The sequence below is a fragment of the Apodemus sylvaticus genome, chromosome 15 (genome assembly GCF_947179515.1).
Source record: "Apodemus sylvaticus chromosome 15, mApoSyl1.1, whole genome shotgun sequence".
In the NCBI taxonomy this organism is placed as follows: Eukaryota; Metazoa; Chordata; class Mammalia; order Rodentia; family Muridae; genus Apodemus; species Apodemus sylvaticus.
Window position 1 is genome coordinate 56,651,914 of NC_067486.1, and position 27,203 is coordinate 56,679,116.

A 27,203-nucleotide genomic window follows, 5' to 3' on the forward strand; every position below is an offset into this window, starting at 1 on the left:
ACCGTCTCTGCTTCTGGCTCTTGCGCTGATTATGTAGATGGCTCTAAGCCTTTCACAGCCCCAGAACCCCCCATTTCTCCTCTGTAGAGAATGATCTCTGGATATTCCTATTTACTTACTGAGGAGGTGATAAAATTATGGCACAAGCCATTGAAAAAATGGTAGTACTTATGTTAGGTCATCTCCTTGACCTTTAACCACTGGCAGAACCAGGAATGTATTTCACCCCCTTGGATAGGATCCAACATAGACAGGTCATTTTCTATCATTTGGCTGTTATGGTTTAATTATACCAATGTTATTTTCTAGGCAAATCTAACCCTACCATGGTTTAAGGCCAAAGGGCAGCATTTTAACATTGAATCTTTAAACCAAATCCAGTGCCCTCAAATTTGATCAAAGCAGCTAATGTTCCCTTAGCTTATAAATGAACCTCTAAGTCACTTATTAGCACCACACTTCCAGAAAACAGTTTAACCCCAACATTTCATACTGCGGTACCTAGTGACTACAAATTATTCCTTCAGTGATCAACAGTGTATGTAAAAAGACAAATCTGGAAAGTACTTACACTGTGGACCATTACTGCAGTGAGCTTTGGTTTTCACAAATATCACTGAGTATATAATGGTTTAAAATTAAAATGATGAAGCCTGACACCTTAATCTGAGCATTATGGAGGCAAAGGCAGATGGGTCTTTGAGTTTGAGGCCAACCTGGTCTACAGAGTGAGTTCCAGGCCAGAGCTACACAGTAAGACGTTGGGTTTTTGTTTTGTTTTAACTTATTTTTAAGGCCAAACTAAATGAAGAATGTATAACTTAAATCCACTTCCTCTTTTATATCAACCTTGGTATTCAAAACACCATAATTCATAAAAAAGACTATCAGAGTGCAAAGGTCAAAGAACTTTGCTGCCTTGCCTCACATATTAAGATGTAATTTGGTAGCTGGGCGTGGTGGAGCACGCCTGTAATCCCAGCACTTGGGAGGCAGAGGCAGGCGGATTTCTGAGTTCAAGGCCAGTCTGGTCTACAGAGTGAGTTCCAGGACAGCCAGGGCTACACAGAGAAACCCTGTCTTGAAAAAAACAAACAAACAAAAAAAACAAAAAAAAAAAAAAAGAAAGAAAGAAAGAAAGAAAGAAAGAAAGAGGTAAGCTAGTTACCCCACTCTCCTCACACACTGTTCCGATCAAACTTCAGAAGTCGAATCATTCAAAACACTACAGTGATGCCCCACTGTAGATTTTGTGTAAACATAGTTGGTCCCCATTTCTCTGTGATAATTTTAGTCAAGAGCTAGTAGATGTCAGGGGCCATTAGCCAATTGAGTTCTGGACTGTGGATTTACACAAAAGCTTGAAGAATGAACTGAGGAGCTTCTTTTGAAAAGTCTGTGGAAGATTCTAGAATTGCCACACCCACATGCTATGCTGACTGCTGTCACAGGAGTCAGTGCCCTATTAACTGCTTGGTCTCTTTATTGATCATGCTTTCTAAGTGCTTGGTAGAGGTCAAGGAGGCAAACCGAACGTCTATGAAACAGGCACGAGATTTCTCTGCTTTTGCAAGTGATATTTACTGATTTTTAAAAACAGCTGTCAGCTGTATGCAGCTATATTCTAATTGTCATATAAAAACCTTAATTCAGGGACACATCTTTTAAAACAATGTATTATTCAGCAACCTTAGGTAAACATGCAATTTAGGAGTGGAAACGATGCCCACAGAGACAAGTAATCACAGATACAAGCGTGCTGAATCCCTGTGCCATGCACTTCACACCCCAACTCATCTCGCAGGGAAACTACAGAAGGGGCAGAACCATTTCTATTATGATAATTCACAAAGGGAGGCCATATAGATATGCATGCTAAGTCTCTCCCCACCTCTCCATTTACATGCCAGGATTTCAACTCTGCCACACTGAGTCCCTTCATTTAGCCAATTAGTCCTTCCAACTCCACGTAATGCACGCCAAGAAGAAGGAGAAATAGAAGTGCTGACGTTCACTGCTTTGAAAGTTGCTATTCTAATGCCAAAGCTGCCTCTTGAGCAATTTCCAGAATGTATTAACATGGGAGCAAGGCTCTATTCCTAAAGACAGGGATCACATTATGCAGGGAGCCCCTCAGCATGGCACGACTGCACAGCACCTCTCCCAGCCCCCGCAGGATCTGCAGTTACAGTTAGTATGGGCTCAAGTTTACGGCTCTTACCATGCAAACCTAGGAGGTCTTCCCGAAGCAAAGGGACCAATTTACCGATAGTTAGCGAGCAAAGCGGGGGCACACTTTCTAGAGCACAGATTAGCCAAATCCTCACACTGTGGTGCAGGAAAGGCAGTCAAGGGCCAAAGCAAACCAGTTTCTCAGTTTTGATTATGGTAAGGGAGTCTTCAGTTTCATTCTTTCTTCTTTTAAATCCACCAAGCTTCAGCTCACTTGAAATTATTTCTATTCAACAAGAATTCTTGTGTTTTTCTGATATTTTGTTGAGAACGGTTGCGAAACTATATGGCTGTGTTTGTGAGTGTTCTCTTGCACATGTGCTTCAGACAGCAGCAAGTGAGAAAGGAATCTTTGACTTACTTGAAACCATTTACTACACTGCTAATCATCCTGCCCATAGTGGCAGGGATTTTAATATTTCTCCCTGTCTCTCAGCAAGGGATTCAGGAGAGGAAGAGATGCAGAGACCACTACAGTTACAAGCTCAGTGAACGGCTCGTTAAGGACGGCAGACAGAGGCACAAACAGCTCTACTAGACTGTGTCTACTCTTTCTACTCAGGTTTAGTACTTTGCTTTACTTGGGATGTGCAGGAGCAGTTTCAGGAATTCTTGATGGAGGCAGGAAGGCACAGTAGAAGGAGCTCTTAGCTATGGTCAAGGCTCTGAGCTTACACTTTGGCTTCTCTGAAAGTTGCTCTAGTTTCTTTGACCAAGCCACCACCGCCTTTGTTGGCTTCCTTTTCTCCCATATATAGTTTGGATGGTAGATGAGTTGATCCTGTAAGGTCCTTACTACACTCTCCCTCTCTCCCTCCTTCCCTCCCTCACTCCCTCCCTCCCTTTCCCCTCCCTCCTTCCCTTCTTCTCTCCTTCCTTACTTCCCTCCCTCCTTCTCATTTTCTTTCTCTTCTTCACTTTTCCTTCTGAAAAAACTTAAAATGGCTTCTTCCCCTGCCCTGGGCTTCTGAAGGTTAAACTCTTGGCTCGAAGCTTTCCGAGGCTCGCTGATCTCCCCTGTGGCATCCCCTGAACAGTCTGTCGCTCACAGCACCATTTCAGGACATGGGCTTTTCTTCTTTGGTTTACACGTTCAAGAGATCCATCTTCTCATAGTCTAGGTTACTGAACTAAGATAACTTGGTTAAAGCCTCCTTTTCAGAATGGCTGCTCTGTTCTGCTAGCACCTCAAATTCGACATAATAAGGACCACGCTGTCTTCATGTTTAAATTATTCTGCTAGTTACATTATGTATAACCATAGTACATGTCATATCCAAAGGCCCAGTCTTTTGCTACAAATTCACATTTTATAAGACATTATCTTCTATATAGCAAGCTATAAAATCTAGAAAATCTCCTAGATTGGTATTAACTAAAGTGTGCCTTTTCACTGCTTTCCTTGGCTGGCTCTGTTCACACTATCTAGGGTATGAAAAGGGCCTCCTGAGGGCTGGAGAGATGGCTCAGCAGCCAAGAGCACCGAGTTCAATTCCTAGCAACCACGGCTCACAACCATCTGTAATGGGATCTGATGCCCTCACCTGGTGTATCTAAAGAGAGCAATGGTGTATTCATATAAAATAAATAAATAAATAAATAAATCCTTTAAAAAAAAAGTCTTCTTACCCTAAACATATTCTCTATGGTCTGACTACTCACTCTGTCTTCAGTCTTCCAGTGGCTTGTTACGCTACTTCATTTCAGTTGTGAGTTTTAGACGCCTTGCACAAAGTCCCCTACAAGCTTGTTTGTCCTTCGAACCAGTCATCAACTGGTACCACCTGGGCCCACCTTAACACAACAAGTAAGTCATGAAGTCACTGCTGTCTTTGGCTTCTCCCCTCTGAGAGTCTTTTCTCTCCACCTCTAAACTTTCTCACATAAGCACACATCTATGAACAATCCCTTATGCACTGAAGAACATCTTCCCTTCATTCAAATTACAACTCAAACTGCACTTGTGCACAGAGATTTCCGTGATTACCACCAGCTCTCTAAATCAAGGTAAGAACTACTCCACCTGCCTTTCCCCACAGCATTTACAAAGTATACAGTGCATTTTAAATATTCGAGCTGCTTCTAAGTTAGTTAACGAGGGAAGGAAAACATAAAGTTGGCCTCATCATTTGGTTACTGACCTCAACTTTAGCCTTGACGTCAACTTACTACTTAAAACAAACACCAACGTGTCCTGTTTTAATACTTTAAGCTATAGAAAGCATTTAAGCCTCCTGATTTTTTAAAATTGTCAACTGTTATGCCCACTTCAGGTATCAGTAAACACTTGTTGAGTTGGATCGAGGAGGAAACCTCTTAAACAGTTTACTGACTGCTGTAGGAGGGAGCAATCAGACCAAGGCAGTTAACATAAATATTCCATAACAGCACCTGAGTGCAGTAAAACTAATACCAAAATGAAATTTCTCAAACTTAGCTTACTTCCTTATTTACCATTACATAAAAACACCTCTTACAAAGCCTTGATTTTTAAAACACTGAATTTACACATGAAGAACACATGAAGAATTAGACACTAGTAATGTCTAATAGCCTGATTTATTCCTCTGTAATATATCTGTCTTGAGAACATCATCAGGAATACACCAAAGAAATATGTCCCTCATGGGACCAACTATATAAAAAGACAGAACACATCATCTGCACAGAAATCATTATCCATCTAATTCCCCCCTTCTAGATGGCTCCGGTGAGTCCCTCGATCATTACAGAGTAGGGTCAAGATAGACCTTAATGGATTAATTAAGCAAGAGCAGGACTGCACTGTAGCCCTGGGAGGAGGAGGTCCTGACGCAGAGGAGGCAACACCTCTGTTTCTTTTCCATTCGTATGTGGGAAGCTGGCTTTCCCCGAGGGCTGTCCGTTTATGTTGAACAGTGGTCTCCAAAATGAGACTGTGTGTGTGTTTTCTGAGTCTTCCCCTTAGCACTCATCAGAACCTAGTGTTTGGATGTTTATTGAATTTTATCATAAAGACATTAAATGTTAAGACTCTTCTTCAGGAATGGAGGGGGAGGAACAGCTAGGAGTGAGGGAAAGCAATGGAGGCAGAGGGCTCATTTGGGTACCAAAAAGCTCCATCTAGGCAGTCCCTGTCCTTTAGATGCCAAAGTGACCCTGAGGGAAGGCCGGGGCACAGCGTGCTCATGACAACTAACAGGAAGAGGTGTCCAAAGCCATAAAGCCATTAACATGGGGAGAACATACTCTCAAAGGATTAGATCCAAAGGCAGATGTTGGAATGGAAACTTTCAGAGTTGTTCCTTTAAGGCGTATTTTCAAAGTCAAATGTAAAAGGAGAAAAAGATAATTCAAAAGGCACAATTTAGAGTCTTTTTTCTCCTTGTAAAAAGGGGAGAAAAAGGAGCCACCCCAGCACTGAACCACACTGGCAGTTTACTCTCTATTTCATGAACCAAATCAGCATATTAATGACATAAAAACCTTTTCATGACGGAGACAATCAGGCTCTATCAGTCTCAGGATTAAATATGCAGGCATCAAAAGGGAAAAGGCAAACCACCAGAAAGAAATGACTGTGGACATGGTGAGGTAACTGAAAGTCACGGACATCAGCATCTAGAGTACCTTTCGAGTCCACAAGCAAGACGGGGACTGCAACTTCAGTTCTACAAAAGAAGCACTACTCCAGTGCAACGCAGAGCAAGGAGCTTGGTTACATAGCTCAAGTCTCTTTTTGCAGCATGCACCTATAACCTCAGCTCTGGGGCTGGGGCTGGCAAGGAGGATTCTAAAGGCTTGCTGGCTAGCTACGAAAACCAAAATTTCCAGGGAACTTGTCTCAAAAATGAGGTGGAGTCGAGCAGAGAGATGGCTCAGATAGATGGTATCTATTTCTAGGTCTGATGACCTGAGTTTGATCTTAGACCCACACGGTATAAGAATCAACTCTCAGAAGTTGTCCTCTAATCCCCACTCCTACACATTGGCACAGGTGCCCACAAACAAACACAACAACACACACACACACACACACACACACACACACACACACACGAAATAAGGTGAAGTGCCATGGAAGACACTAGATGATAATCCCTGACCTTAACAAGCACAGTGAATGCCTGGACATGCATGTGCATACTGTACACGCACATGCAGCCCTGCACAGACACAGACAAGTCAGAACCTAGGGACATGACTCAGTCAGTAAGGTGAGCTCAGATCACCAGTACTCATGTAAAGGCTGTGTGCGGTAGCTCACCTGGAGCCCAGAGCTGAAAAGGTAATGACCTGTGGATCCCTGGAGTTTACTAATAAGCCAGCCTAGCCTAATGGGTCAGTTCTAGGATAGTGAGAGTCTCTGTATAAAAAAAAAAAAAAGAAGGTAGAGAGAAATCAAAGAGGATAACTGATAGCATCATATGTACTCTTGCATGCACCCAAATATATAAACGTATACACTACACATACCCCATCACACACACATACTCACCCCCACCCACACCCCATAAAAGCAGTCCATAAATGGAGTCCATTTGTGACTCTTACAGTAAGGAAAAACTTGCACCATGTTCCACAATAGCACACTCTTCCAAAGTATAATACCATTTTTCAGTATGGAGAATGGATGGAATTTTGGAGTTGGAAGTGGTGATCATTTAGATATTCTGTAGTGAGGAAGCTGAGGACCTACATTTAATTGTCAGAGAGGTAATGACAAAGCTGCCAATCTCAGCCACAGTGAGTTTAAAGACAGGTTTGAAGTTATCAGAGATCTGGTTCACCTGAGTCCTTATGACCTCATTTTTTAATCAGTATCTTGCATCTTCCAAGGCTTCTTATTTAAGCAGTATATATACATACATAAACACACATACACAGATATGTAGAGAGGACGAAGTATGTAGATAAAGATATGTATGTATAAGATACATTCTGGGGCAATAAACAATGGAAACTAAGTGTTAACTGTCATTACCATGGCCTGGAGCTGCTGACTTGAATATATTTGTACATTCAGTAAACATTTGTTGAGTCACAACTTGTGCAAGTATTATGAAAGCAAAAACACACAACTAGACAGATTTTATTCTCTCTAATCAGATTTTATAATATACTTGTTTTATATCTGTACTATAACTACCCAAACAGGTATAGGCAATTAATTACTACTGGATTATACTGGTCATGACCATTACTTTTGACTCACAAGAGGAGGTATAAACTGTGCTTGTATTTGACTCTGACACTGGAAATGATCAGGGAAGACCCTGGAACCTCAGGATAAGCTGCTGTTCTCAGCTGCTCTGAGTATTTGGATGTACCTAAGATCCTATCCCAGACCCACTGCCCTTCCCAGGAGCTCCAGAACAGAGACCTCTGGGACTTGCTGCTTTGCTGCTCTTCAGTCCTGGCAGGGAATGTAGGTCAAGGTGAGGACTGGGGATGAAGCAGGAACTGGTCTGCAAGCAGCTCCAAGCCAGTTTGCTTCCAGCTATACAGTAATATACTGCAGAGAACAATGGCTTCCTTGTGATAAACAAAAGTTCCGTGGCTAAAACCTAATGAGTATCATTAACTCAATCTAGTTAATGAGAAAAATTACTAGTGGTAACCAGAGATCAAAGGCACATACCCCAAGGATCCCTTAAGGGAAGAAAGGACAGAACAGCTTGTGAGTGCCCACCATGTCTCAGGGGCCATAAGCTGTATACAGCCACCTTACTCAATTGTCTTAGAGACCAGCAGAGCAGCAAAGCTTACTTCCCTTCCTTCAGGCAAAGAAACCATGGCTGAGTGAGACTGCGCTTTGATTAGACTCACAAATCTAAAGGGTAATTTATGGCACTCACATTTGGATCACCATTAGATCTATACAGCTTATATTCTCTGCCAAATTCTACTAAAGAGGAAGCCCAAAGATGAAACAATATAAATACCACTGGTGATCTTCTATGTGAGCATCTAGTTCACAATATACATTTAGTGCAAAAGTTAGCATGTGCATAGAGACTGATTTTCAGCCATCTTCGAATTTAAACCTGCTAACACCTGCAAACACACTAACATACACAATTGAGTAGTGGTGTAGGAAATTCAAGTGACTCAGGTTTAAAAGGAAGTTTTCCCAATCCCATTAGATAATTTATCTGACACAAAGTTATCATGGAATCAATGCTTAAAAACAAGCAAAAACCCAAAAAAACCAAAACCAAAAAACAAGTAAATAACTCTCCAAAACTTGTACCAGAAGATCTGTGCCAACCACACAAAAATCTGTCCCAGTTAATTTTGTATTCAATCCCAGTAAATAGGGCCTCAAAAATACTTAACGGTGGGCACATGGCTGGCCGGTGCTTCCCTGACATTTCCACTTCATCTACTTACCCTGTCTTCTGCAAAGTGCAGAAAAGAAAAAAATGTCTGAGTTTTCTTCCACATGTGAAGGCCTTCAGAGAGAAGTCATTTAAGATAACCTTTTATCCCTGCCTAGTAGTATGCTAGCCATGCAGAGACTGCCCTCTCCCATGAGCCCCTCCACACATATAAACACTGCCATTTTCAAATCCTCATGTAGCTCCTTGTAGGGAAGGAAGGAAAAGAAAAAGCCCGAAAGGATATAGAAGAAGAAAATGGAAAGGATAAAAAAGGGTAGAAAGAAAAGAAAGGAGGGTAGTTCTCAGAACACCTCAGAACTCGAGAAGACGGAAAAAAACAAACACTTCCTAGCAGCCTTGACCACGGTACCTTGGGGCTCATAACACGATGATGTCCTGCTCAGGGCTACAACCGAGTCCTCTGTGGGTAAAAAGAAGGACATGGGGCAGGGGATAAGGCTGGTTCCAAAGAGCCATCCAGCCCATTCCCTACACAAATGAAAACCAATATTCAGGGCCGCGTGTGGAGGTAGATGCCTGTGAATGAGTCATGTGAGAGCTTGAGGCAGGAAGAATGCTGGGAATTTAGTGCCATCCGGGCTACACTGTAAGTTCAAGCGAGTCAGGGATTTATAGAATATCCTTGCCTCAAAAAACCAAAACCAAAACAATAACAACAAAGAAATACCACAAATTTCCAGAACATCACTAAATGCATGTAAAAGGTCCATTTTAAGATTAAATATTAGCTATTTATTATTTATTAGTACATTAGAATCTACTCTTTATAATTATTATCTATGACATCATGATGGGGCACTGACACTTGATAATTAGAAGTTGACAAAAATAAAAACAATCAAAAAAAAAAGAGGAGTCATCCCAATTACTTTGCTAAAGAGTCAAAAAGTCAAAAAGAGGGAGCGAGTGGGCAGGAAACTTCTCTAGCAGGCCAAGGCACACATGTCTGATATCCTAATAGCGATGACACAGCCATCAACAGTCGAGTCCTATGACTCTGGGTATCTGGACAATTTTTCCACATTGAGAACAGAGATTACAAACAAGACTGGTAGATACGCAGCTTGGCCCTTTGATTAAATCATGGCGGGCACTCCATAGCTCCGCCCATGTTAGAAATAGCTCTTCCAGAAGCTTGGGGCAAGCTGCACATGGGGGAGATGTGGCCAACAAGGATCGACAACACCCAGACCCTGAACTCATCTTCGAGCAGAAGGCGATGGCCAGTCAGGGATGTGTGGTTCATCTCTTTCTAACACAGACAGCACAGAGGAACCATACACTTGTTATTTTGCTAACGTCAAAGTCCCAGCGGAGACATTAGCACTCAAAGACATTAATGTGGATTTGGGACACTCCCTGAAGGATTTTGATTCCATTAGAAAAAAAAAAAAGACAGTGACAGATATAATCCTGCTTTGATATGTTTAATGCCATTTAAAGAGAAACTGCACCCATTTACCCCAGGCCAGGATACCAGGGGTTCAAAAAGTGAAGTATCATTTCTTAGTGCAAAGAAAAAGCTTGGAAAATATTATGTGAAAATTAGTTTGGCATGCGTCTTTGAAATTTTAGATTTCTGGGATGAGCAAATGGGTACAGTTTTCTTTTAACTGTTTTTGAACACCATGTGTTGAGAAGAAAACAACAGAATGGCAATTGCTCATCCAAAATGCTAACTTGTGGCATGGCGCAGTCAAGATGGCCCGCCACAGCCACAAGGCAGGTGCGTGCTATGCCTCTCACTTCAGTACTGCGCACGCCACATGTCCCTGCATTCGGCAACCTCTTGCATTTGCTTTTGGAACCTTTTTGAGGGGGGACAGTAAACATGACTCAACAGAACGCTAGCTGAGGAGAGACTTGCTTTGCTAGCTTGCTGCTAGGCAGGCTTGTAGAGGAAGAGCCTAAGACAAAGTACACTAACGCGTCTGTTTGCAACCGCTTTGCTGTGTCCCAGTGTTTCCTGTGACCCAGTATCAGGTACTAGCTTCAGATCACTTTGTGCAAATGAAATTCAGACAGGCTGGAGAGGAACAGCGAAGCGTTTGCGTTTAAATCATCTGCTTCATTTGGACTGAGGTCACAGTTAATGGCTGGCATTACAGATTGTCTGCACCTATCCTAAAAGCTTGGAGGGATAAAACCTTCACCTGTAAATTTGAACTGTGGGATGTATAAAATTATTTGTGTGGGGATGCCAAAGCTTCCTCAGTCTGGAGTTATGAGTCTGATGTGTTTTCCTCCCCCCTAGGAATTAAAAGGTTTTTTTTTTTTTTTTTTTTTTTTAATCCAGAGAGCTATGTCATTCAACTATATAAGAGTCCTATGAAAAAGAGAAGACCCTTCATCCCACAAAGAAAAAGCAATTTTTCCATCAGTCCAAAAGCAATTTGGCTCAGAGGAGGAGGCCCAATTATAATTAAAAAAAAATGATTTTTGAGATCAAATTAAAATCTTAGTTTCTCTGTGTTATGGGATAGTCAAAATCTGAAGTAAAGAGGTAACTGAAACTTAACGTGACTATATCAATACAGACAAATCTCTACTTTATTATGTTAATTAATAAACACCCATTCACTTAAAAACCTAGAACTAAGAAACTTCCAAGAGTGGAGAAGGATGCTCTAGCTACTGAGTAGGCTGAGGCAGGAGAATATCATGAGTCTAGATTATTTAAGACTAATTTCAGCAACATAGCTAACCCAAAGCAAAACAGAAACAATATATGTGAAAAGAAATGACATCTATAAGCTATAAATTGGAAATGAAGTGGAAATTAAAAATTATTTATACTTTCCAGATAAAACTGAATGATGATCTCTGTGGGATAGCTTCATTTATGGAGTTCAGAAAAAGCAATTTGTTGCCCAAAATTCACATGCCATCACTAATTTCCTTTATTTAAATTGCAATATTCACAATATACCTTTTACTTCTTTAAAATAATTTTTATTAGTGTGTTTGTGTGTGTTTGTGTGTGTGTGTGCATATGTGTGTATGCCTATAGAGTCTTTTGATTCCCTAGAGTTGGAGTTATAGGTGATTGTGAACTGCCTGACATGGACGCTGGGATCTGAACCTGGGTCCTCTGCAGGAGTACCACGTGCTCTTAACTGACAATCTCCCCAGCCCTTACCTTGTACTTCTAGGGAACTACAACTGTGTTTATGAGGCACACGATAGATCCAAATGTTCACTGGAACAGAACAGGGAACAAGAATGTTGAGTGTGACGTACAAATCAGCACTTTAACTGTGCAGAAGTAAGCCTTCCTGGTTATGCAAAGCCCTCTGGCAGACACACTAAATGGGTCAATGCACAACAAAGGAAGGCGTCACATCAGGCTTTTTACTAAGTAACCATCAGTGCACACAGTGGGCTACAAGAGAGACACACTGCACCCAAGAACAACTCATAGGGTGCAATTCATAGTTAATGTTTGCAAAAGGCAGGCATGGAAAGAGAAAGTCACTTGAAGGCCAGCCAAGGCCAGTGTTTCTGCACCAAGTATAGATATTTGTATGATTATTAATACCACCTTAGAAGTTGGCATTCTAATGACATTGTTTTCTTCCTGTGCTAGTGTGAAAAGTTCATTCTTTTACCCATTGAAGAGTGATGGGAGGCATAATTCAGGTCTGCATCTTTTCAAGTGAGGCAAATACTTTGCCCATATGACATGCCCTTGGTACAGGTATCAAAATGTCTTTTGAAACACTAACAAATGAATTGTCCCCCAAGAGAATGAGTGAGGCTCCATGTTCCCTGGAGGTAATGCCACTGGGGCTATGGAGAGGGACAGGCTGAGATCCAAACAAGAAGGGGAGAAAGAAACAGAATTCACACGTCCTGACTTCTAGTTTTGTTTTTAAATAGAATAACCCTGTCTTTCAGTTTTTATTCCTTTTGAACATTTTGTCTCCTTACATCTTGAAGAATGCCCCCCACCCCCACCCCCCGCCCCAGTGTGCGTGTGTGAGGAGGGAGGAAGGCATTACTGATGTGCTTTGTAAAGAATTCAAGGTTGTCTACATCCTCAAAGAATGCAATTGAAAAAAACCCACTAGTGTTTCTTTGATTGTGCGGTGCTTACATTTGGGCAGACTTCTCTTTTCCACCCTCAGATACAGTATTGGAGACAATCTGCCCACAATGGAAAGCGTTTAAAGCATCAAAAGTGTAGGCGAACCAAATCAGAATTAATCTCTGGGAAAATGGAGACACGGGTACGTAGGAAAAGTTTAGAAATCAAAAATCCAGGCCGTAGACAAATCTGCAAAAAGGTGTCTGACAGGTCTCCTAATGCCATGGACCAGTGCAAGGGACAAACATGAGGCTCCAGGGAATTAGATGCTTCGATGCAGTGTGGGGCTGTGTTGCTATGGGCCTAGCTGCCGTGATTATAATTCCCTCTATGTTCTGACTGCACCAACCCAGTACAGAGCGCTGACGGGGAATGCAAGCCTCACTGTGGCTGAGACGTGGTGTCTAGAGCAAGCCTCACCAACTGACCTGATCCGTCTTCAGGGAAGGCTGTGGTATTTTCATCAGGGTAAAATTCAGTTTTTATTTTTTTATTTTTATTTTTTTGAGAAATAACTTTTAAAATAACAGTTTTAAAAGCAAAATGGAAGAAGATAACTACCAACACCTTTGAACACTTCAGCACCTGCCTGGCCCTGTCTCCTTATGCGCATTTCCACCTGTCACCTTATTTGGTCCTCCTAAATGATGAATGATGGATACAGTGCCATTTTCTATACGGCAATCCTAAGGTTCACAGCGTCACAGAACGTGGAGGGGCTCAGCTAGGACCCACATGCGAGCCACAGGACACAAAGCCTGCACGGCACACGGGGCCTTGCCAGGCCAGACTCCATGTGCATTTCATGGCATGAAATCAGTGTTGGGGGAATTCTGCCCAGCATCTCTGCTTAGCAGAGTGAATCGCTTTTATCATTTGCCAACATGTCATGGAAAAACAAAACAAAACAAAAAAAAACCCCAAAACCCTCCTGGCTCTAAATCTTCTATTGACCACCTGAAGTTTGGCTTGGTTACATATTTGAGTATCTGACAATCTTATAAAAAGTCTAATGAGAACAAAAAAAATTTTTTTTTATTTATTCTAGCTTCTACGTTAGTTAAAAATCTCCTATTCCTCCATAACAATGTGCCTGGGGAACTCTCTGGCAGCCAGAAATGCATCTGAAAATGCTGAAAAGTCCGAATTTGGGCCTATATAGTGACTAATGTTACCAGCTGTGAGTCGGCCTGCACATCAGTAATATGATATTTCCTGCTACAATTTGATTTGGTTAAAACGTGTTTGAAGTTCACCCTTTTATTAACTAGAATTACCACCTCCTGTAACTGGAAGGCCTCTGAGAACAGGCTGCGGGTGCAATCCAACCTCCCAGCCGTCAATGGTGCATTTCCCGGTAACACATACTGTTCCATTGATAAGCACAGAAATAGGTCAAAATGTCTTTTCAATAGTTGCTAATGTTCTCCTAATGCATCACAGTCTCACTTTAATTCTGCTAACATTTTCTATGGAATTGCAGGAACAACTAACAGAGAGAAAAGACTAGAAGGAAAGGGTGGCCTTTGCTTAGCAGTGTCTGTAACTGTGGAGAAAATCTAGATGGTTTAAGGAGCCTATGGGCCCCAAACTCAGTTTTACTGATAAGTTTGATGACCTTGAAGAAAAATGTAAATAAATTCCCTGAAGCAAGTGACTTTGCAAATTTGTTCACTGGGGGCCAAAGTCTTGACCTGCACTCTTCTTGTAGCCTTACCTCTTAGGGAAGTGACTCTAAGGTACGAACTTATTTTCATGTAAAACCAAAAAGTAGTATTGTGACTTATTTTTCATGGGAGACCCGCAGCAACCTGCTGGGGCTGATTATTTACCTCACAAACCTATATTTCCTCCTTCTCTCTTCCGGGGGGACAACCTGCTTTTCTGAGTCCGCTTCCAGTCTGTGTTACAGTGAGCTGGGCCAAGGTGAGCACATCTGCTCCCATTGAGAAAGATGGCTGATTCTAGGCGGTTTGGCTCAGGAGGAGTAACCACCCACTGTAGGCAAGATGCCTGAGATGCCCCTTGGTAGTGAAGTACATTTTAATTTGCAGCACTTTTGAAATGCAAACATCTCATCCTGTGGTTAAGCCACTCATGTCTTGATGCTTTGACCACTTCAACCCCAACAATTATGGAAGTGGAAGGAAGTTTTAAATTTAAACGTGGGGGGGGGGAGGGACAGAGACAATTTGGGGATAAGGAAAGTTGAAGGAGGGAATCAGATTAACACAAGACTCTGGGCTCTGCTGGCAAAGGAGAGGGTGACAGGGTGGTCAAGACAAGACAAGAAAGGACTGAAATACTGAATATCTATCAGCTCGGCCTTTGGGCTCTGTGTTGACTTGGTTGTGTTGTTCTTAGCCAGGAGGCCAGAAATCCTGGAAAAGCTTGCAAACTTCAGGGAAGGGCAGGTAAACCCAATTTCCTTTTATTTGAATTAGGAAAAAACCTACCCAGCTCAGCATCTCTCTTAGATTCCTCCACTTTTCTTTCCCTTTAGAGGGAGGAGGGCACTGCATGAAGAGTGATGTGGAAGGGGGAGGGGCAGGAAGGAGAGGCAGTTCTGCCTAGCTTTGGAGTCAGTGAAGGAGTTGTGTGAGGTCAGCTCCACTCTCAGATGCTTGGCATTAGTGGGACAGACCTGCTTAGGAGGCGTCTTTGTCACAGTGTGATCTTTTCCACAGGTTGATGGAGGTACTTTCTTCTCAGCTATGGATGTGTGGAGACTGGTTAGGAGTCAGGCATGTGTATTTTGTTTCAGGAATGTGAACAACCTGCTTTTCCCTCCCCAGGGGAGTGGAAAGTATACTCTACTGGAAGTGAGGAGGCCTGTATTATTCTGAGAAGGCTGTTACTGTGAAAAGTTCCTGCAACTGGCCGAGTCTGCTCCAGACCGTGTGGTTATGTAACTCACACATGCCAAGGTAGAGGCAGGGATTACTGTAGATGTCTCACATTCAGCGAAAGTTATTCTCACTCGGCCATGGAAAGAGCCACCTTAATAACACCATTATTGTTGTCTTAGTGAGAATGACAAGGGTTAATAACTGGTGAGGCCTGGGATGAAGAAACAGCGCTGGCATGGAGGTGGAGGCCTGAAGCCCAAGGTCAGGGTGAGAAGACCAACTTGTTTTCATTAGACTGATGTATTTGATTACAGGACGCCTAATACACACCTCAGGTAAGAGAACCAAAATGCTAGATGCAGTTTTTCAGTCTGAAGGCCAATGCCTATTTTGATAGCTATATACAGCAAACACTTTGCCACATGATATAACTATTTCTCCCAGTGTTAGCCTTCAGTCAAACAACCAAACACGTCAAATCTCAAAATAACCAAACAAACAAACAAAATAAACAAGGTGGCTAACACAGCTACAGAGTTTTTGATTATAAAATAAGAAAGAACACCTTGATCATAATCATCTTGAGGTATTTGGAGGAAGGAAGGAAGATGGGTTCTTTGAGCCACCTAACTTGGAGAGAAATCTTCAAAGAGTTTAACAGGGGAATAAGCTGAGGAATCAAAAGAGGGGATCATTTTCAGTAAAGGAAGACTTGACTGATACCTTCAGTTGGCATGCCAGAGAGTGATAAATTCCAGGCTTGCAGGACCTGCTACATAATTTGTAGTTCTCAGGGCAAGAGCAAAAATGTGCGATCTTTTATTAGAAATTATATTAAGAATTCGGAGACAGCCACAGTGAGGCTCTAAGTTGGGCATGAAGCCCTTCCAAGCTAGGGTTTTGTGCAGCAACACGCGCTGGACACTCATGTAGCCAGCCCTGGTTTGTTACCATTCTGTATTAAGGCCTTCTTGTCCCACTGTCACCAAGATTCAAACATGAAGCCATGTCCTACTACTGTCAGTTAACTCTGCTTTCTTAGGGTAATGAACCAGGTGGATTGTACAACATGGACCAGAGTGCACTGGACTCTGTTGTTTTTGCTGTACCCACTGATCCCTACTTTGTCATGACCTAGGGATGTACAGGACATCAGTGACTGGGAACTGAAGCACGTTTTGTCAAAACACAAAGCAAAACTGGCAGAGGTATCGCAAAGGACCTGGGTTTCCTGGATCAGGTCCTAATTTCTTTCTGGCCTTACCTAGATCAGGTCTTTGGCATGAGCATATGGGTTCAGAAGCACAGCCGAGTCTCCACAATAACTCTTTTCAGTTTGGAAAAATAGAGGAAATAGGAAGACTTGGTCTAGACCAGTAGAGACTCAACTTGTTTCACTAACAGTGTGCTTACTAACCCTCACTTCCCTCTGCATAGGCTAAGTTAGAGCTATGACTTCATTCTCCATAGAAGTTAGTTTCTTTTCCCCAGATGCTTGGAAGAGGCCAGAGGACAATGCTATTAGAGGGTAGCAGTCATATAAAAAAACCTCACATTTATTTATCTTCACCTGCTCTTATGTCATTGTCATTCCAGTGAGGGTTGAATGGGAAAAAGAGACATTAAAGAGCCAAGACCAACATCAAAAGAATAATTGCAGTACAGAGTACGAACGATGACCACAGCCTCGTTCCCAGCCATCTTAGGGGCCTTCCATACACTGAGCCCAATTGTTTTTGAGAGAGTCTCATGGCTTGGACAGATGTTGGTGGCTCTGATGACTATCCTTGCTCTTTGTATATATGCCTTTGTCTCATTTTCCAAAACATGTTATCTGAACTTTTCCTGGGGGAGATGATCAAATGTCTATTCACCTCAGATAGGGCACCAATGACAAACCAAAGAACACATTTCACTCAGTCCTTGGTATGTGGACATATCTAATTAGGGTTACTTACAGAAGCATAGGCAACTTGAAAGGGGCCACTTCACTGAAGAAAATGCCTAGTTCCCAACAACTCATGATTGTCTAGACATTCTTAGAAAGGGATGGGGTACACAGAACTGTCAGCTGTCCATCAACCCCTGGGAGGAAGACAGCTTTATGAATTTCTCCTCCCCTCCATGATGTAAAATTATTGGACCTAATCTTGTGCAGGTCTTTTGCAGGTAATCACAGCTGTTGAGAGGTCAGGAAGGCATAGGTCATAGCATGCCTGCGGTATAGTGTATCACAACTAACCTACGCCTATAGCCACAGTTATACGTTGGTGACAAATCAACAGCCATATCCAGGGTTTAGCATTTTCAAAGCTATGTATTGGCAAAGCTTGTCTTTTATCTTGCCTAAATGGGTTTGTAGTGTGTTCCTTAAGGCCACTATGATTCTTCAGTTTAGGAAGATATGTTTGGATCTCTACACTGACCCCTACTTTTAAAAACCTGTTTTGTTGAGGTGTGAGAGGCTCACTCATCATTTTAAAGTATTTTAACAGTTGGTAATTAGCAGAGGAGGTCTTAGAATTTATTTTTAAAAAGTATCTGACCTTTATAACAGATACACACTCAAAACCCTGAGTCATTCATTTTAAAACCATTCTCCTCTGCCATAAACAGAAAGCTATCAAATGTACAGTTCTATATGTGTGCACCACCAGTCTTAGCAATACTGCCGTGAAGCAGGCAGCGATAGATGGCTTTCTATTTGTCTGACATGGACAGGGAAGGGCAGGTCTGGGTGAATCTTACCATACCACCTCCTCTCATGCTACTCTGGAACTGGAACCATTATTGGTTCTCCTGACCTGATATCAATGTTGGACAGCTATTTCCTGCAAGCTTGCTTTCCTCATCCTTCTTTCTTTCTCTTTGTGTTTTATAAACTATTGGTTATTGTGTTTGTTTTTAAGTGTATGCTTGTTTCTTGTGAGGTATTATGGATTTTAGCCTTTGAAGAGACAATAGGAGAGAAAGAACATCTCTAAAATGTATAACTATAAATAATACTGGGACATTTCGTTTGAGGTATGATCTCTGTAACTTTGATATTGGTTCCATTGACACATTGGACTCTGAGTCTACAGGTTCTGAGGTGAGAAAAGAGGAGGCAGAGGCTTTTGTGAGGCAGTCTGTGCTCATCAGTGGCCACTGTTCTCCTGAGAGCCCAGGAAAGGCCAAAGCTTGTGCCTACCTTTCCATCAAACTGCTGTAACTCAGAAATGTCCTCAACTGGGCTGTGCCCAATTTCTCCCTGACCTTACATGGTCTATCTTCCCTCTACTCTCATGAGGGTAGAAATAGACTATTTTAAAATTATATTAACCCTGTTATCTCTTCTGTTGATTATCTGTCTAACTAAAAAACACCCCAAATTTCTCTCCTGTTGTCATGTTTCTGGTTAGTGTCTGCTAATGACATCTAGTGAGTGCTTAGGAAATAGAGCTTAAAAAACAAAAACAAAAACAAAAACAAAAAACCCTAAACACAATGAAATAATGAAGAAAACCATAAAGAAAAAGCATAGAATGAATTTTTGAAGCTATTCCTTATAAATATTTAATTATGAATTTTCTGTCATTCTTGTTTACTTTCAAATAGCAACAAATTAATTATTTGTATTAATCTGGAAAAAATCAGGATCAAGATTATGAATCTCTTTTTTGATGGTAGGACCTGTGACATTCTCTGCACCATGACACATTTGAGTAATGTCTGCTATGTGAACGTGACTCCTTTTAAAGGACGCTGCACCATCAATCCCTCTCCATGGCTGCTTCTGTACAGGAGCCAGAGCCTCCTCTGAATGCGGTTGCATCTCTGCTGTCTGTCATCCTGTTAGGTCCTCCTCTGCAGTTACTACTCAGATATGCAGCATGCACTTTAGGGGATGGCACACAGCGGACTAGGCACGCACACAGAGCTCTGTTGTACTAGTGCATATATTATAAGGAAGTGGTAACACTGCAACTGCTTTGCTCTTTTATATTCCAGGCAACACACTGATGAATATAATTTGTCATGAACATATTCAACATTTTTTCCATCAATTCAATACATTATTCATAAATATTCGAGATGGGAAGACTGGGTAGGTTCTGGAGTGCAGATCTCCTCTTTGTGCTCGCCTTTTCCTCAGGTGTTGATGCTACCTCAAAATCCAAAACCAAATCCAAAACCAAAACCAAAACCAAATCCAAAACCAAAACCTATGCTAAAATCCACCAATAATTACAAAAGAAAAGAGACGAAAACAACAAACACACAAGGAAAGCAGAGGATCTACAGGTTTTATAAGAGGAATATTCTGGCCAGGGTATGGGGTGGGAGGAGTTGTGTCTTTAGGCAGGCAGAAGCTTGAGTGTGCCTGACTCTTCACAAGACAGGCAGTCCAAGAGAGGCGAGTGCCACTTTCTCCCCTTGAGCTTGGAATTCAAGGCAAAGCCTGAGTCTTGGCCAAGTGCTCACTGTCTGAAGTAGATTTAGGACTCAAATACTCCAGATAGCTGTAGTTAGGACTCGGGGTTCCAATGGAAGGGATTAAGAGAATATGGATAAATGAGAGAGTTAAAACTACCAGAGAGCACTCCCTGGGATTATCTGCTCTATCAGGACTATCAGGATGACGACGACGACGACGACGACGACGGGAAGACTTTGCAGATGCTCCTGTCTCTCTAGAGGAATAAATGCATGCATTTTCATATTCTCAGCAGCTGGTTCCTGTTGAATGCCATCAGGATGATTCAGCCACCCACCAGGAACACCAGTAACAGCAAATGCACACACAAAAATCTGCAAAACTTTTTTCTTTTGATGCCAACACTATTACTCCAGCAAAGATGAAATCCTTTATTGAATTACCAGCTCTCCAAAATGTGACCTTGTTTCCCTCACTAATAACAGTCACATAAGTGGAATGCTGGCAGATTAAAAGACAGCTTTCTTCCTGACTTGAGAATGCCATGATGTTAGCCCATCCTTTGCATGACCACAGTGGCCACTTCATTTTCTCACCAACACATGGAAGGACCAAACGTCCAAATGCACTCAGTTTCCCTGTGTGCCACCCTGCCTACAGCAGAACCCTTGCATTTAATGTTAGTTCTATCTCTGTCTTTATATACCTTAATTTAAAAAAATCATTTCCATGGTTTTAGTAGTTTTTCCCTTTACACAATATGTGATTACATCTTTGGAAAAACAGCAATGTGTAAAAAAAAAAACAAAAAACAAAAAACTATAATGACCATAAATCTCATTAATAGAGAATTACAATGCCATACTTTGGACAATTAAAACTTCCCTACCTGTCTCTTCTTCAAATTTAGCTGAGATTAGACCATTAAGGGAAGAAAATGCCAAAGATGATAGCTAGCCATCACCAAGCCTCACTGCTATATTTTCAGGTCTCCAAAGTAAAATCTAGGGACATTCAGTACAGAGTCAGGTGTTCCAATGGCTATGAAAATATATGGCTGAAGAGGGAATCTATAAATGTAATGAATACACAATTGGCTTATAACAGATGCAACCAAAATGAAATCTGAGATCTTGACCTGCTCTCCAACGTGAAAGTTTCTAGTTCAAGCTACAGGCAGAGCTATAACAAACTCATTAATCACATAAACCAGGAATCCAAGCAGACACTTTAGGGATGCTACAAAGAGCCATCCTAAGTGGCTGAGGGGCTACGGGGAACCCGAAAGATAACATGGTGCTGCGTCCACAGTGAGTAACACTGATGCCTTTTATGGTGTGCTCAGAGCTGGTACTGGCCATGAGCACCACTGGCTGAAGCTCCAGGGAGGATTTCAGGTTGGGAGGAAAGACTAGATGGAGTACGGGCTTGATAAGGCGAGTCTGTACACTGTTATCCAGATCCTACTATGTAAAAATCATAGTGCACATTGATCACCATGAGGCCAAACTAAATTTATGACTTTGAGAATTATATTAATAGGGAAAACCCTAGAAGTAGGAGAATATTACAGTAGTAATAAAAGTGATATTGAGTGGTAACTGTGTGCTAAACACTTTATAGATGTCATTTCCTAGGATCTTTATACTACCCAAGCAAGTTGGCCACTGTTTTCCTGTTTACAAATATGGAAAGTGAGGCCCAATAAAAGTATGCACATTGCCCCAAATTATATAGACTTGTGTTTTACTTTACACACAAACTAGCAACTACTCTATGAAACAGAATACGTCAAGAGTCACTAATATATACAAAGTACCACAGAAACTAAGGAGGGAGGATGCGACTCTTTGGAGAAAGGGCTGAGAAGATGTGGGGCATGCTGAGGAGATAAGGAGGGCCCAGCTTGCAGTGTGTGTCAGCTGGGTGAGTCAGCGCTGCCTGATTAGAGGCACTGGTAAGCGAATGCATGATGTGCACAGAGGGTTCCTAGGGAGGAAGGTTGACTTCTTTTGAAAAGAAAGTTGTGACTACAAAGTCCTTTCCTCCCCTCCCCCTTTTCTTCTTCTTCTTTTCTTGTTTTGGTGGGATCAGGAGAGTAGTGTAAACTTCAGTGAGCCCCTAGGATATGCATGGTGCTTTTTAATATTCTTCCAGAACAAAGAGGTACCCCCGCCCCTGCTACATCTATGGTGAGGTTATTGGTACCAAGATAGGAACTCGAAGGCTCGGTGCCTTTGCTCCCCTCTTCAGTTACATCTGGAGTACTGGCCCTGTCTAGCTCTGCAGTCCATTTGGGGCAGGAGTACACAGTGGTCAACCAACTGTCCTTCACATCTCACATTTCTTTTCTTATTCTGAGAACAAGCTTCCGCTTTGCCCTGTGTAAGTTCTCTAACTGGGCTAGTTAACGTTTTCATCCCAGATACAGTCACTCCTGGCTTCTTCTGGAAGATGCAGCTCCTGGCTCTCTAGAGCTTGTGCTTCATAGGAACCAGTGTGTAGCACCCCGGTCCAGAAAAATCAAGGCAGCTTCTCTTTCTCTGCTTTAAGATTTTCTGTTAAAATTTTGTTTTCCAAATACAAGCCACACATACACATATGTACACACACACATGCACATACACACATAGGTATTAAATTTACACGGTCTTACATCAGACAGTCCGACATGCTTTCCCTGAGATACTTTAGTTTCTCCTTTCTTTGAGATACAGTGATTCTGATTCTGCGATGCTAGTATTTGCTTTGTGGACATTTAAAGCTGAGATTTTTAAAAATCATTCACTAGCACAACAACCTGTTCTGGCAGCTGCACTGGTTAAGCAGATGTGTGCAACAGCTCTTTACAACCGTTATCACACTGGACAAACAAAGCTTATAATGCTGCTGTAACTCCCTGGAAGAGTTGAATTCTGTCCCTGATTACACCCTATAGGAAAAATACTGGCTCTTTACGCACTTTTGAAATTGATTGACTCTTCTTTTCCATATATATTAATTCTGTACCCGGCCACAAGCTTTAACCATCTCCCATAAGTAAGGCTTAGTCCCTCCCCGTCCTAGCTCCCGAGCCTCCCTCCCTTGACCCTGCCTGTGGAGTTCACTCTGAGGATGTCATCACACATGCTTTGCTGGAGTAACATTCGTCATGGTGCTTGTTAGAATTATCATCATTCCCACTGCACCTCAGTCAACACAGTAAATGTGTTTGTACTTAGTTGTCTTTATCTCTTCAGCTAGGTTTCAACTACATGTGTTATTTTACATGATCAATAAATACAAATACAAATAAATAAGTGCTGCATCGGAGCCAAATGACTCCGATATAGTAATAAAAAAATTGCTAATTGGGAACAAAATCTGAAGCCTAGAGAGAATTTTATAAATCCAGATAGTGGCATTTCATTGACCTTGAATCCACAGGTTCAAAATTTATTAATGTGAACTTAGTCCTTCAGAGTAATCTATTAAAACAACAAATATAAAATATGTATAATATGCATCTATATATTTATTGACTTTAGTGCATTAAAAAAGAATCTAAATATTTTTAAAAGAAATATCAAATCTGACCCACACTAACCATCCATTGACTTTCTGATGTAGCCTAAAACACTTTTGCTTTCCTCAGAGCCTGATTTTTTTTTCTTGTATAGCAGCAATAAGACTGTGGAGTGGCAATGCACTCTACTGACAATGCACATCCCTTTTAACTTTCGTTCTTTTTATGGTCATGGTATGTGCATGCATATAAATAAATGCATAGTACTTTAGCTCCAGAAATGTTTATTCCAAGCTTTGAAAACATAGTTTAAATAATACACTGGTTAGCTGGCATCTCACCATTGCTGTTTATGTTATAAGGCTTACAGTACCACTCTATAAAAGATATATTCATTTATTTTCATGTTTAATCTAAAGCGTACAGTTTCAGGACTGGGAATGGATTGCAGATTGTTCTCTCCTGGTTAATTCTGGCTTTAAGTATATTGATCATTTTATCATTTTCGTGTGTTAAACTGCTTTAAACACAGCACAAATGTTACTCTCATCATGCCAGAAATGGGTTTGGAATTGATTTTGAGTTTCCATTAATTTTACTCTTTGCTCTCTGTGAGAAGTTTTTCACTTGTTTAAACTCAGAAAGATACTTTTGTTCAAAAGATGTGTTAGTACGACCTGGAGGGAGTCTCAGCTGGCCTGCGAGCATCAGATGTCTACTTTAGAGAAGCAGAAAGTTATCAAATTCACTGCCATGGACTTTGCTGAAATTAGTGAAGACTCATTCATCCTGATGCAGTTTCAAGGGCTTCCTCCCTCTTCTCTTCACAGAAGTACTCAGCAAAAGCATGCATCTTCTGAGAAGCACGCCTGATTGGTCCGGGTTGGCACTGTCTCAGTGTTTGGCCTACGGCGGCTGCTTAGGAATAATTTTGTCTCATCCTCTCTATTTTCCTGGACTGTATCAAACTCAGACACGTGGTACGCAAAGGAAATCCAAGGCCTTTAAAAATGCTATTTCTTTTGGTAGTAAGGCCATTGCCAATTCTATTTTGGCCAAATGATCTTATCGAGATTTAACAAGAGATTCTCAATAATACCTCCAATCTGTGAGAAGACATTAGACCAAGGAAGATAATTTATTCCATCTAGCATACATCTACCTTACCTCTGGCACCAAGGAGGGACAATGATCTAACTTAGTACTGGTGCTGAAATAATACAGAGGGACAAGAATGCTATGGTGATTATAATTTTGATTAATTTAAAATTGATAAATAAGCATTTTTTTCTATATTAGAGCAGACACTAGCGACCCATTTTTCGGCCACTGTTGAAGGTATTTCTGCTCCTATAAAGGCACCTTACAAATCTGCTCTGCTGTCCACAGAACTGCCACAATTCAGAACTGTGGCATTTTCGTCAGATTCTCTAGACTAACTAGATGAAACAATTGCATTTCAGCATTAAGACTCCTTTGCGGAGTCAAATAAAAGGAAGCCGTACAGCCCAAATAGCTTGAAAGGCTTGTCACAAACACAGCCAAACCCTGTACACTTTATCTGTTTTTCTAGGTTTGCAGTTACCAGTCTATAAAGTACCAGTCCCTTGTATGAAAACCGTTCAGGTTTCACTTCACACTTCGGAGTGTTCAGATAGGTGAGCTTCACTTCCCACTCTCTCCTTACTGCTCCCCTGCAGGCTGTGTTTCAGACCACATGCTCCATGTCTTTACAAAGTGCCAGGACAACTCTTCCTGCAGCTACACAAGCTTTGGTTTTATGTGTGTATCATGATACACCTTAAAACAGAGTCCCAGCAACAGCAGTGGGACCTTAATTTAAATACAGACTTAGGGGGAAGAGCTCCATCTACTGAATCAGTTAGATCCTACTTTGCACCCTATAGTTATCCCCTTCAGTACTTTAACACTGAGAAGCCCTGGAGACAACAGAGAAGTTACCATCTACCATCGAAAGAACTAGCTGTGAGCCCAATGCTCTTTTTGATATTTCCCAGATGCCCTAAGACCCTCTTCCTTTGTCCTTCCCAGTTTTCAAAGCTGTCCATGTTTTAATATAGAATAGAAATGGGTGCTCTGTCATGTGAACTATCTCTCAGAAGCAATAGAAAGCCATTGGCATTGAAGGGAAAGCCTCCAGTAGGTGAAGGAAAGACATGCGAAGAAAATCTCTGTCCCTGGCAGACTGAATAAACCAGGAAAATGCAGAGAAAGGGGTGGCCTCCTTACTCCCCACCTTGTACGATGCTGAGAGGCTCCAGCCCCCAGGATCAGCTCTCTGGGCCCCCTCCTTGGCTGCACAGTGTTGCTGTGGCATTGGGAATTTGCTGTGGCTTCCTAAGATTATAGGGAAATGCTCCAGCAAGCCAAAAAGTAACAAGCAAAAATTCAAAGGAAAAAAAAAAAAAGGCATAAACCAGCTGATTTTATTGGAGAAGGTCTTGGCATGTTCCTCCATATATGCCACAATTTTCTTTGGTCGTTTCTGGATCTATGATCAAGAAACTCATTGTGTCATACTAACTAGCGCTGCTTTTCTCAGGGTTGCTGATGAGACAGCATGGACAAATGGATACAGAGAAGCAAGCTAAAGAGTGTATCTCCTGTTTACCTGAAAGCTCTCTAGGAGATCATAGCTTTATACGTTTCCTGCTTAGAATACTAGTGACATATAGAAACATATACTCTGTCTAGATTAGAGAAGAATAAATAAAACCCCCAAACCAAAGAACAAACAAAAAAACAAACCAAAACAAAAAAACCAAAACCACTTGTTAACACACTAAGGGATGTGGAACACAGCAAGTGGAGTCTGAATAAACTTCAGCATTAATATATCTACATAAAATGCAGGAATGTGTAAGACCTATAAAGTATAAATTAAGGCAATGTACAAGAATATAAATACATATTTATAAACATAATAATCAGATAGAATTAACAGTTTATAGGATTTTAAAATTACAGAAAAATGATAAAAGTTCACCGATTCTTTTATGTAAAATTAGAATTAACATAAATATTAAGTGTCTTTGTATATCTTTTGTTGTATATGCAAGTATGCATTAATATGTTTATATATACCTATACACAGACACAGACACACACACACAGACACACACACAGACACACACATACACACACACACACACAGCCCTGCATAAAGTTATACCGATTGGCAATGAAAGGTAGCATGTTGAAAGAAAGTTAAAACTCTGAATTTCTTCAAAGTGGGTATTAAAAATATTAACAAGCTACCTATAGGCTTCTTAATAATTCTTTTTAAACACATTGAAGTTTCAAATTTGATGTTAAAGCACACAAAGAAGATGGAATTAGAAAAGCACTGCATAGCAAAATATGTTTTGTTAAAAAACTGATCATTCACATTTATTATAATGTTTAAAATTCATAAAATAATACATAAACAAAACAAAACAGAACAACAACAACAACAACAAAATCCAAACGGCTAATTAGATTTGTTTTACAAATCTTTTGAAGACAAGTTCACTTCCAAGTCACAAGTATGAGAAATTTCATCCTCGACGGTAACTTGTTTGAATACTTAAAAAGGCCTCCCAAAATAAAAAAAAAAAAAATCTCCACCATGACTATAACAGCGAGCTACTGACAACTATACTCTGGAATCAATGGGAGCTGTGAGGCTTGAGAGCTACAGTGCAGACCTCAGAAGATGCCTACATGA

At 41.2% G+C, this 27,203-nt stretch overlaps 1 protein-coding gene across 10 annotated transcripts in view; it reads right to left on the reverse strand.

Moving 5' to 3' along the window:
• Zbtb20 (zinc finger and BTB domain containing 20) overlaps positions 1-27,203 on the reverse strand; it is a 786,764-nt gene that overhangs the window by 99,544 nt on the left and 660,017 nt on the right. The gene's annotated exons all lie outside the window — the stretch shown is intronic.